The following is a 10,721-nucleotide window of genomic DNA, read 5'->3' as shown; positions in this document are numbered from 1 at the left end:
TAGAAATATGGATCAAGACTGAATGCAAATCAGATAACAAAGTGGAGTACAAATCGGGATGTCAAAATCCGTATCAAAATCATATACGTATACATAATGCAAACGAAATCATGCAAACGCTTAGGAACGTGGTCGCCACTCCGACGCTGGCGCCACACACAGCATAACACCAGAAGGTTTCAAATCTCCGTATCTCCGAACACAAACACAAACATAGGTGAGCGTATCGCATCACGAGCCATATCACAGCATAACTCCAAACGGAACCCGGCCCTATGGCGAAGCCTCGAGAACCGTAACACAGCATACGGCTGAATTATTATAAGGCGCACGAATCATAACCAGCTCGGGAACCGGTGAACGAAGTCATAATAAGGCACGAGCGGAGTCGTGAGCAAACAAATGCAATTCATATTTCAAAATAGCCTTTCAAAACTTAGTAGTCTCATAAGTCATTTCATAGTACAAAATAATCGAATACTTAGTCGATACAAAGTTTCATTTCACAAAACGTTTCCAAAATATTACGTATGGCTCAAAATGTAACTTAGCATATCATAATATTCAAAACATATCTCGTAGGAGGAAGTTCCAAAACCGAAAGTATCATATCAAACTTTATTCAAAAGGACAGCCCAATAAGACAAATAGGGCGTCTCGGGGTTAGCGGGCCCACCTCGAGTCGAATTGAGGTGGCGAACATAATTTACGAACATTTAGGGGCCAAAAGTTCATACATAATCATTTCTAAGTTACCCGACCACATTTCGATAGGTTTCGGACGATTGGTGGCATTCTAGCCAAAATAGAGCCCTTAGGCTTCAATTGAATTGAATGAATAGTAACTTTTCTGTGGATCGGGTTTCGAGGAGCAGAAATGCTCCGGAAGTTCCAATATTCGCCTATCACACTAAGACATGCCAAACGAAGAAGTGGGAAGCTTTGCATACCTTACAGACGTCTTACGCTCTCCCAAAAGTCAAGTCCCGTCTCGTCTGAAATCTGCAAATGGTCAAAATTACCAATTGAGATTCTTAGGCTTAAAAATGCCTTTAACTTCATTTTTGCCTACCGAAATTTCGGCAGCATTTCCCCTATAAATCTAACATCCCCGAGACTTAGCTCGGCTCAAAATACATCAACAACAACAGCCCACACATCATCAAACAACACAAACCATAATCAAACCACTCTAGCTTCAAAGTTCTACCTTATTACCTAAGTTGGCAACTTTTCATTCAAACTTCCAAAATTCCAAATCTATGCCCACATTATTGTATTCATTCACCCATTCAAGATTATTCAATCACATCCCAAATACATTCCAAGCCATATACGAAATTGCCCAAAATTCATTACTTTCCATAATTCTTTCAAAACATCATAACTTACAACGAACGTTCTAACTTGCGTCGTTTCATTCCGAATTTACTAACATCAACCATAAGTCATATTTAAAGTCTTTAGCATCAACGATATACAATGATATACACAAATATACCAAAGGTATATACTTTCCGATAACGTTCCGAAATCATTTTCCAACGCCAATCCAATTCATCAATCAATCATTTATGACATAAAGGTCACAACGACACATTATACAAACTAAACAAGATCAAATTCACACTCCTTCTCCTTCCTAAGGGCACACGGCCAAACACACCCTTTTCACACACACACGCCATGCACAAACACAACACCATCCCATAATCTTCATGCAACATCAATCACTATAACATACAAACCCATTTCATAACATAAAAACATAGATTTCTCACCTTTTTCTTGAAATTCCGATTTGCCGCAAACACACACCTTACGCCAAACTAATTGTACCCCGTTGAAGAGGATATTGAGTACTTCACAACTAGGCAAGAATCAAGATTTTCAAGGCTAGAATCAAGCTTGCCAATTTTTTTTTCTTTTCTTTCTCACTCTCGGCCGAGAGCCTTTTTGTGCTCAAAGCTGGAGTTGTGAAATTTTTCTTGATAATTACTGAGTGCTATGTTGATATATATCCATATAGAGGTCATGTGCATAGCACATGGCTCTTAAAAGTGGGCTTGGACCTTGCTATGGCCGGCCACCTCCAAGCTTTGGGCCTCAATTTTATGTTCTAATTTTCTTGGCCCAATTCATAAAACGTCCCGCTTTGTAATTCCCGAAACTAATTTCCGAAATTCCAAATTTACCCTCGGCCTTCCCCGATGTCTTAACATTAATGATTCCACAACCAACATAGTCATATTCACTAAAATCAAAATATTTCCTTATAGCACACAAGTCTTATTTATTTCTCGACTTCCAATTATCCGAAAACACGGGACATAACACCAGATCTGAGGTCTATCATAGAATAAAATTGGGCACCCTGAAGTTGGTCAAATAAGTCATCTATTCTGGGAAGGGGATATTTGTTCTTGATAGTGACTTTATTGAGCTGGCGATAGTCTATACATATACACATGGAACTATCTTTCTTTCACACGAATAGAACTGGCGCGCCCTATGGGGAAACACTGGGGCCGATGAATCCCATATCTAGGAGGTCTTTTAACTGAGCCTTAAGTTCTTTGAGTTCTGCTGGAGCCATTCTACATGGCGGAATAGAGATAGTCTTAGTGCCAAGGAGTAGATCAATTCCGAACTCTATTTCCCTATCAGGAGGGATTCTTGGAAGATCCTCTGGAATGACTTCTGAAAACTCACTGACTACTTGAACTGACTGAAGGGTCGGGGTCTAGGTATCTACAACCCTAACCCGGACTAGATGGTAGATATAGCCCTTAGAAATCAATTTCGGGCTTTCAGATAAAAGATAAACTGACCTCTGGGTGCTACTGAATCACTGGACCAAACTAAGGCTGGCTCATTTGGGAATTTAAATTTAACTGTTTTGGTCCGACTACAAACTGACGCATAATAAGAATATAGCCAATCCATCCCTATGATCACATCAAATTCTACCATTTTTACATTTCTAACTCGTGAAGGTCTGATATTGTCAACTTATGGTACACTCTCACTGGACAACCCCTATACACATATCTGGCTAGAATTGCCTCACCAACAGGGTTAGACACATCAAAAGGCTTGGACAATGGTTCTGGTTTGACTCCAAACGTTTTAGCAATAAAAGGGGTTACATAAAAAAGGGTGGATCTTGGGTCCATAGGTGCAAAAACATCGTAACTGAAAATGGTGATAGTACCTGTGACAACATCGGTACAACCCTCAGCATCCTGTCGAGCACCTAAAGCATACAAACGGTTTGGACCTCCACATGCATTCCCTAATCTCGCTGGGGCTCTACCTGACTGAGCCTGGGTGTTCTTGTTTGCAACCGAATTGGTGGACTGAGCTATGGTCCCACCTGTGCCCTACTTAGCAAATGGACAATCTCTTAAAAGTGACCTGACTGACCACATCTAAAGCAACTATCAATGCTCGAATGGCATGTCCCTGAATGTCTCTTCCCACAAGTATTACAAACTGGGTGGAAGCCATGACTGCTCGAATTTTCTTTAGATTGTGAGTCTAACGCTCGAAAGCTTCCTCTCTTCTCCTCCCTGAACTTAGGAGCTGGAGCACTGGCTGATGAAGGAACGGGTCCAGATGACCTGTTGTTGAAGAATTTTATGTTTTTTCCACTATTCCCGCTGAACTGCCCGATTGACTTAACCCTCTTGTTAAACATTGTCTTTCTCTTTCTGCATAGCTTCCTCCTCCTTGAGTCTTGTTTCATTTCCTTGCACAAATACCAATATCTTGGCGATAGTCATACCTCCATTCTAGGCTACAATATTCACCCCATCATATAAGTGAGAATCAAGGCCAGTGACAAACCTCTTTACACTGGCCCTCATGTTAGGAACAAGCTCAGTAGCATATTTTTCCAGACTCGTAAACTCCAATTAGTAATCCTGAACAGTCCTCCCATTCTGCTTGAGCTTCAAGAACTGCTCAGCTCTGGCTTCTCGGGCCTTAATAGGCATAAAATGGTCCAGAAAAGCCTCTATGAACTCATCCCATATGGCATCAGAAGCATCATTACCTCTGGATAATTCCCAAGTCTCGTACCAGGCATTTGCTACTCCTTGCAGCTAGTGAGCTCCAAATTTAGCTGCTTCTATCTCCGTCACAATCATCATTCTATAAATCTTCAGAAAACGATCAATGAAATCGTGAAGGTCCTCTTCCTTCTTTTTCCCCGAGAAGACTGGGGCTTCATTCTCAAAAACTATTTAGCCCTGGAGGATTCGCCATGATTTCCAGAGTTAGACCCTTCTTCCTGGCACTGGGCCTGAGCAGCTACTAACTGTGTGAGCATTGTAATAGCACTCCTAACATCCACATTAGTTATTCCAGTCTGAGGAGCTAGAATCTCTATCGGAGTTGGAGCAATAGGAGTAGTCTCTGGCGTAAGCGTCTAATCAGAATTGGCTCGGATAGCCTCACGATGAGCAGCGTTGGAAGCTTCCCTTAAACTGCTAGTAGTCTTTCCCTTTGGAGCCATAATCGTCTGAAATTATGTAAATGCAAGAATTTGGAACACATCCTGATGTTATAGCTCTAGTTGCACGATCTAGAATACAAAGAAGTGAGACTTCCATAATATGTCCTGGTGGTCAGTTGTTTGTATGCATGCTACCGTCATACATATAAAGGAAACCCCACTGGACACGGTTTCATAGACTCCCTACGGAACTGAACCAACCTGGCTGCTCTGTTACCAAGCTTTGTCACGCCCTAAACCATGGCCTGGGCGTGACACGGCACTCAGTCCTGACTGTCTATGACCGAGCGAACCCATGGCTGCTGAGTCTAAAATTTGTATCATGAAAGCATGCAAGATATAAAATGAACCAAGAGAATATTCTAACTCAAATATAATAGAGGATGCGGAAATAAATGTTGTGAGGCAAAACCAACATAACTGGCTAAAGACTGTGTTTATGAAACCCCTATGATCAAAATACTGTAAGAATAACCAGGTCAGGACAAGACCCTGACATGCCTCAAATACTAATGAACTAACTAATACTCGAAAGCTGGAAATAGACGGTAAGCCCTGAATGAGAGAGGCTCACCAACTAGCTGATTTAGTCAAAGTGTTGGAAGCTAAGCGGCTGCTGTATCCTCCTGAAAGTCAAACTCGGCACCGTGAAGTGCAGGTCCATGCATAAGGACGTTAGTACATTTGAATTGTACAAGTATGATAAGCAACTGAAGCAATGATAAGGGATACATGAACAATAAAGTATAATGAAACTGAATACGCATATCATGAGTTGATCTGTATAGAAATCACCTATGCAAATATCATGTAACATGGCCTCGGGCCCAATAAATAACGACATCTCAAAGCTATGGCCTTAGGCCCAAAATAATTACATATGCATATGAATCATAACTATGACCTTGGGCCTAATCAAACATGAAGCAATAGGGGTAAAACTGACTACTGACACTTTATCATGACTAATGACTTAGACTACATTCTTAGACTCGTAGATTGAATTATAAGTCTTTTAGATTAAGCAAGGGTCCATATCATGCATAAACAAGTATGAACATAATCAGAAAACTGAACTCTAACCCTAAGTTATGAAAATCAAGAACTAGGACAAAATCATGAACTTACTGGATTACTGGAATTATGATTATTGAGGTACGAGGATGATTAAACAATTTTCCTCATGTAGATAGTATGCTTAACATACCTAGAATTGTTCCCAACATGAATAATAATTTGGTCTTGGAAAGGAGTTCCAAGGTTTTGCTCTTTATGCTCTTTAATTGGGTTTTCCTGAAAACTCTATGGTAAGAGCATGGTTTCATGATTATATTAAGAGCATATATGATTGAATTGATTTCGAAGAGCTTGGAATGACTTACCTTGCTTTTGTGGTTTGTTGGGAGAAGAACACTTCGTTTCTACGGCTTGGAATTATGAAAAACGAAATAAAATAACTGAAGGCTGGTATTTATAGGTTATGGTGGGGGTTAGGAAATACGGACCAAAATACGGTCCATATACCTTGACCATAATTCAACATATTTCAAACATAAACACTGCTTTATGTTTCCTTCTTAAATACGATCACAGTTTACGGGCCATATTTCAAAATACGGTCCGTATTTAACAATATAAAATAACACAAGCCAAATTCCAGAATGCACAATGATTTTGGGTGTCACTTTATGACTTGAAATATGGGGCCGTATACTGAAATATGGTCCGTATTCAGGGGCGTAAATCCCCATCTGACAGCTGAAGAGAAATTTCCAATCCCCACATTATTTATCTAGTTTTTTAAGTCTTGAATCATGGTCAAAGCTTAAGTTAAAGGTCTGAGGTGTTACAATCAACTCCACCATCTTTGGAGTCCAAGAGTCGAACACCTAGGCTTGCCACGCGGTGAACTTCCTTTGTCATAATTCTCTTATCTACCTTAACCTGAGCTAAACTTGTTACACCTCAGAATTCTCCGTACTTGTATGATGAGTGGAATGATGAAAATTGAGTGAATGATGTTTTATTAAGTCGGGAATGGCTAATTAAGAATTTTTGGAAATAAGAAAGTTGCGGAAAAATTTTCAGCACAGTGGTCGTATATGGCACTATACGGCCCGTAAAGTGATTTACGGACCGTATAGTGCAGTCGTCCTCCAGCTTGTCAAAAATCTCAACATTCTGTAAATGTTGAATATGGTTAAATACGACCCAGTTTACTGCCGTAAACTGGTTTACGGACCGTAAACCAGGTCGTAAACTACCATGTCCACCAGCCAAACTTTCTATTTTTGGAATGCTTAAAAACTACCACAGTGGACGGACCGTAAATCAAAATACGGTCCGTATATGGTGGTTTATGACCATTGTTCCCCCAACAAGAATTCATTAAAAATTAGATTTTGTGATTTCTAAAAGGGACTTAAGCCTCATTTCACTTCATTTTCATCCATACACCTCAAGAGACATTCTAGAACTCTCCAAATATTTCCTCCACAAAAATTCAAGAGAATCAAAGGAGATATCAAGATTATCAAAACCAAATTCATAAAAATAAGTGTAAGAATACATCAAAGGATCTTCTAAGTCAAGAAATTCCCAAGAAGGTGGAACTAGGGTTTTGGCTAAGTGAAGTATTTCAACTTAAGGATTGTTCAACCATCACCCAAGGTAAGTCTTATGATTATTCCATGTGGTTTGAAGTATTGGAAAGCTTAGACACTTGAAATGTAGAAGAACATAGAAATGGGTCATTACTGAGTGAATAGTGACATAATTGAATGATAGTGGAATTGAACTATGAATATTGAAGTGTTGTGAATACAAATACGTTATAAATGATGTTTATATCATGAAACAAGCATTAAATGCATGAAAACGCAAGGATGAGCTAGAAGTAGAAATAAGGGAAAATTGGACGAAAATGGTGGATTTTGCCAAACGCACGTAAATGACGATTGTCGATTATGATATTGCGAATAATATTATGAATATTGGGAGTTGATATATAACGTGAGAAAAGTAGTATGAGCGAAGGAAGCGTTGTCCTAATTCTCCTAGAATTAGCGACACGTTCTTATAGTCAGTTACTAATGTTGATACGAATTCTCTTATGAAGGTAACGACGTGATATCGACGGAGAACAAGTGAGCGATATCTTAGCTAAACGACCAAGGTATGTGAGGCTAGTCCTTCTTTCTAAAGGCATGAATCTTTTAACTTGAATCCCTATTCCTTTTACGAGTTCTTGCATTCTAAGAAGTTAAAAGCTATTACTTATGAATGTCTATATGAGATAAGTTATACGATATGATGACACTAGAATGATGATGATGTTATTCCTTGCCTACACTCACCTTATGTACTAGTCCTTTCAAGGTGAGGCAGAATGTCCATGACGGTTCCATAATGTAATCGGGGGATCACGACCTTACGTCACCCCGATACAGTAAAGTTGATCATGAGTCAAATATACGCATTATGATAAGATAAGTATTTTATGATAAGCATATTACTATGAGAATTTACATTGAGCATGTCATGAGCATTTCACACCGGGCCTAGTTGGCCGGGCAGACACCGCTTCGGCGGGCGGCGATACGGATACACCACGACCTACGGGCATGGGCAGACACCACTAGTGGGCGGCATGAGATGGTACCCCGGACGCGGGAGGCCTGGACGCGGGCTAATATTATTGATTATCACACCGTTCCGACATGGACGGGCAGCTTGCATATGATGCATACATGTTATGATGATGAGTAAGACAGCATGCATTACTTCATGTATGATTACCAGTCAGATTCAGTTGCCTCATATTAATGTTATCCTCATATTACTGATGTTTCCTTTCATTATGTACGCCTCTCATACTCGATACAATATTCGTACTGACGTCCTTTCTTCGGACGCTGTGTTCATGCCCACAGGTAGACAGGGAGGAGAGCCTGGCCCAGGCCCTCAGTAGCTGTCAGCTGATAGATAGCACTCCATTGTTCGGAGGTGCTTATGACTATTCTTTTCATGTACATTCATATATGCATATTTTGGGCATGACGGAGTCTTGTTCCGTCCATGTATTCATTATGTTAGTAGAGGCTCATAGATACGCAGTGTGGGTTAGATGGTCTCACAAGAGGTTTTTATATGTATGTATATTATTTTGATGGCCGAGAGGCAAATGTATACAAAGTATTTCTGTTTCAATTAAATATGATTTTTCCTACAATTGGTATGTAAAATTGATAAAAGAGTATTAAATGAGCAAGATAAGCAGTAGAATGAGCGGTGCTCGGTAACTAGCTCCGGGTACCCATCGTGGCCCCTAGCTGGGTCGTGACAGAAGTGGTATCAGAGCAGTTCACCCTAGGAAGTGTCTACGAGCCGTGTCTAGTAGAGCCTTGTTTATGGTGTGTTGTGCGCCATGCTAATAAACAAGAGGCTACAGGGCATTTAGGAAAATGACCATCCTTCTTCTCATGAATCGTGCGATAGAGCCATGTCTAGGATTATATCATCCCTAAAAGTGCGCTATGGTTTCAGAAAAATGCCGCCGAAAGGAAAAGCTACGGCTGCCCAGAAAGGCAAAGCTACGATGAAGAAGCGGGCAGAAAGGGAGCCTCCGGCAGGGGTAGAGGAAAGTGAATCGCAAAGTGAGGTCGTGCCCAATGTAGAAGAGCAGGAGGAGCCTAACTCCGATAACTCCACCGGGTGCTTCGGGTCAACAAGTGTCCGAGGCTATACATTTATTGACGCAGTTGGTTGCCGCTCAGGCACAACGACAGAATGCGGACCCAAGTGATCATTCAGCTAGTACAAGAGCCCGTGATTTCCTTACTCTAAATCCTCCAGAATGTTTTGGGTCGAAGCCGGATGAGGACCCACAAGGTTTTATCGATGAAATTCTGAGGACGTTAACACTTATGCATGCTTCTGAGACTGAATCTGTAGAGTTGGCCTCTAAATCCTCCAGATTTTTTTGGGTCGAAGCCGGATGAGGACCTACAAGGTTTTATCGATGAAATGCTGAGGACGTTAACACCTATGCATGCTTCTGAGACTGAATCTGTAGAGTTGGCCTCATATAGACTTCGCGACGTGGCGGTACTATGGTATAAGAATTGGGTGATAACAAGAGGGGAGAATGCACCACCTCCTGTGTGGAAAGAGTTTGTAGATGCCTTTATTCGTCACTACTTGCCACCTGAAGTCCGCCAAGCTAGAGCGGACAGGTTCTTGAATTTGAAACAGGGAAGCATGAGTGCCCGAGAGTATAGTATGCAATTCAATTCATTGGCCCGGTATGCTCCGACTATGGTGGCTGACATGGGAGACCGAGTCTATAGATTTGTGAGAGGTTTAGGACCACACTTGTTCAGAGATTGCCTGACAGCCTCTTTGCAAGACGGGATGGATATTTCCCGGATACAACCCCATGCTCAGAACCTCGAGGAACGACAACGACAGCAGAGAAGTGATCGTGAGGGTGACAAAAGACAAGGTAAGAGGGCTAGATCTATGGGGGGGAGCAGTGAGTACCGAGGGGGACCGAGACAGACATATTCTAGGCATTCAGGTCAGTCAGTGACTAGTGCACCTCCTAGATTCTCAGATAGGAGGGTTGATCGTTCTACTCAGTCAAGCTAGGGGCAGAGTTCGAGGGCCTCAGATTCGCAGTCCAGGGGAGACTTTAGCCAGAGGAGACCTCCAGTGCCGTGGTGTAGCCAGTGTGGCAAATTACATTCCGGACAGTGTCGTCAGGGTTCGGATGCTTGTTATGCTTGCGAGCAAGTCGGTCACATGATGAGAGATTTCCCCTCAGCGAGAGATAGAGCTGGGACTCAGCCTACAGGTTCAGCAGCGGGTTCTTCTTCAGCTCGCTCACCAGTACAGACTCCTCAGACTACAGCAGGCAGAGGCAGAGGTAGAGGGGGAGCATCCACTTCAGGTGCTGTTCAGCCCCGTGTGTATGCTCTAGCTGGGCGACAGGATCTTGAGTCTTCCCCAGATGTTGTCATAGGTACCTTGACTATATTTTTCCGTGACGTATATGCTCTGATTGATCCAGGTTCTACCTTCTCATATATTACTCCGTATATCGCTGATTGTGTTGGGGTAAGACCTGAGCCAATTCAACCTTTCGAGGTATTCACTCTGGTTGGTGATCCTGTAATAGCGAGGCAAGTATATCAGAACTGTG

This window comes from Lycium barbarum, chromosome 1, assembly GCF_019175385.1.
Source record: "Lycium barbarum isolate Lr01 chromosome 1, ASM1917538v2, whole genome shotgun sequence".
Classification (NCBI taxonomy): Eukaryota; Viridiplantae; Streptophyta; class Magnoliopsida; order Solanales; family Solanaceae; genus Lycium; species Lycium barbarum.
Note: the sequence above shows the minus strand (reverse complement) of the source record.